Here is a 3,344-nt window from a genome sequence, read left to right as displayed (position 1 = left end):
CATCCATCCATCCATCCATCCATCCATCCATCCATCCATCCATCCATCATCCATCCATGCATCCATCCATCCATCCATCCATCCATCCAGCATCCATCCATCCATCCAGCATCCATCCAGCATCCATCCATCCATCATCCATCCATCCATCTCAATGTGAGCCCTCAGCTGTAGCTTCTGACTCTCATCTGTTGTAGATATTTTTTCCTTCAACAAAGCGGTCGGCGGCGTTGGAGCCGGTTTTGGGTCTGGAGTTTCAGGACGATCATCACATTCAACCTGATGAAGTTTGTTTTTCAGAGAAAAGGTAAGAATAATGATGATGATGATGATGATGATGATGATGATGATGATGATGATGATGATGATGATGATGCTCTTTCAGTTCCCAGCTGTTCCATCATTTCACTTCCTGCCGTTCTGAAGCATCATGGGAGAATCAACTGGAGCTGAAACCCAACAGCTGGACTGCAGAACCAAAACATATTAAACTAAACATTTTTACCATTTAGTTAAAAGAATTAAGATCTGAACTGTTGAAATGTCTTTGTTTTGTTTTAGAACTGAAACTCACCAAATCCAGTTTAGAAAATCAGAAAAACATAAAAAAAGAAGAATGAAATTAAAACCCTGGAACCAGAGGAAGTTAAATTTATATCCTGTTTTCTTAAAATGGCTGCATAAACGAGGAGCAGCATAATCTGATGGGGCCCATTTGCAGCACTTTGATGCTTCTCTGTCGACACCAACAACCATTCAAGAATGTCACTGTTGGTTAATGTACATGGAAACTTTTTGGATTTTATTTTGAATAAAATATTCTTTCAAAAGAGAAAACTTATGCATTTTAGTAACCAGACTGTTTGCATTTATTAAATTATATCAATCAACTGTAAACTCAGTAAAGAAAGGAAATAGAGTGAAGTGTTAAATAAAAACTGACCCATATAATGTTGATGCTGCTGAAGAAAAAATCCAACTGGTTTTTTCTGTATAAATTAAAAATCAAGCTAAAAAAATGTTTTCCATGTAAGATTGATTTTATGTTGCAGGTATGTAATAATTTACAAACCTATTTCAACAAAAATCAAAGTACTTTGTTTATTACTTCAAAAATTATATATTTAATTTATTATTGAGAACAAAAAATAGAAAATAAAATAATTCAAGAATTTTATTAATAAAATTAAAACAATTATTTTGGCTGACATGTAAAAGTTTGAGCACTTTGTTGTAGAATATCAACAGAAACATGATCATTATTATGCTAGTTTATCAATTTATCTATTAGTGAAACTGCACAGACTTTTATATTTAAAATTAAGATTTTTTTTCTTTGTGGCTCAAACTACAAGCTTCACGTCTCCACATAAGTTCAACTATTTTCCTCTGAAAACTTATCTTTAAAAAATATATATTAAAATATTATATTTATGTTTATTATAAAAAATAACATATTGTATTGTTCTTTGTCAAGTGTAACTTACGCTTTTTGAAACTACATTTTCACACTGAGAAAAATAAAATAATTTTCAGAATGTTTCTGAAATGTTGACTTTGTCCACTAGGTGGTGATATAACACCAGATTTCTTCAGCTTCGTCTTTTTCTGTATTTGTAAAGTTTAACATGTTTGTTTCTTTTTTTAATTATGAGTAAACTGATCTTAGCTGTGCAGCAGTGTAGCTGTCACATTTAAGTTTTATTTGTTGTTTCCATGGAGACTGAGCCTAAATGATGATTGAAAGATGGATGAAGCTACACTGGAAGAAAGTGCAGAAGGTTTTGCTCAAAAGAGACAAAACTAAACCTTTTAACAAAACACTATGTGAAGCTTCACATCCTCCACAGTGACATGTGGTAGTGGCAGCATCATGCTCTTCACTGAGTTTATGGGAAGAAGAATGGAGATAAATCAGGACAGTCCTGGAGGAAATCCTCAGAGAAGCAACAAAAAACATAAAATTAGGGTGGATGTCCACTTCCACAACAACATAAACATACACCCAGATATTTTAAGGGATGTTTTAAACTAATAAAGGCCAGCTGGTTGCTTTGAGTCAACCCCTCTGCTTTAGAGTTAGCATAGAGTGACAGTGGGAAGGAACATCCAACCTAATCAGATTTAAATAAAACAGACTGAGGGTTGAGACAGAAAATAGGTGTGACTGTTTCAGAAACAGATTATAGTTACAAACATGTGGCTAGAACTGTGAGTGACTGGAATGTGGTCCGACAACATTCATCAGGTTTTATTCACTGTTCTCTCCCTGTGAGCACAACCAAATAACTTCTGATCCTGGCAGATACATTTTACTGTAAAATATTTCTGTATAGCTGGAATCATTTCATATTGTTGAGCAGAACAAGGTTCTGTGGAGCAAAACATTCATTTTATCCTTAATATGAGCATCTAAATGAAAATCAGACCAAATCTTCCAGCTGATGAAACTCTGTCTTTATTTAATCTATATTCTGAAATTAATCAGCTTTACTTTATGAAGCAAGGCTTTTCTTTTTTAAATGTGTACAGTTTGAATATAGAAAGTGATGTTAAGAAATAAATCCTTCAGTATTATTTTACAGTAATATTTTCTGTCACTAAGTTTTATGAAACATCATCAGTGATTCTGTTTCCTGGTTTTTGTTCATCAGGTTGAAAACCAGAAGAAAATCACAGCAAACCATCTTCATTCAAAGAGCAAATTCAAATGTAAAAAAACATTTAATTTGGTCAGAAAATAATGGGGAATATAGATAAGGTAATAATCACATTTTTATTTGGTCTTTAGAAATGTGACTTTGTTCTAAAGAAAACTATTTAATATAAGCTAAACTCCATATGATGGTTAATTTGGTCGCAGGGACACAGAAATGATCCATTTAAACGTAACAAAAAATGATCTGACAGTAAACAAGATTCAAGAAAAACGGAAAATAAAGAAGATTCTGTCATTTAGGAACCCAGCTTTTGAAGGAAAAGAGATAAAAACTGTGAATTAATATCATTATTTAATGTTGAAGTGCTTTAATTTTTTCTGCCTTGAATAGAGCTGTTGCCTTGCAGCAAGAAGGTTCTGGGTTTGATTCCCAGCTCCAGTCTTTCTGCATGGAGTTTGCATGTTCTCCCTGTGCATGGTGGGTTTTCTCTGGGTACTCTGGTTTCCTCCCACAGTCCAAAAACATGTCAGGTTAATTTGCCTCTCCAAATTGCCCCTGTGTGTGAGTGTGTGTGTGCATGGCTGTGTGTCTCTGTGTTGCCCTGTGACAGACTGGCGACCTGTCCAGGTGACTGTCCAGGTGACCTGTCCAGGTGACCTGTCCAGGTGACCTGTCCAGGTGACC

Source organism: Poecilia formosa, unplaced genomic scaffold (assembly GCF_000485575.1).
Source record: "Poecilia formosa unplaced genomic scaffold, Poecilia_formosa-5.1.2 Scaffold740, whole genome shotgun sequence".
NCBI classification, from domain to species: domain Eukaryota; kingdom Metazoa; phylum Chordata; class Actinopteri; order Cyprinodontiformes; family Poeciliidae; genus Poecilia; species Poecilia formosa.
Note: the sequence above shows the minus strand (reverse complement) of the source record.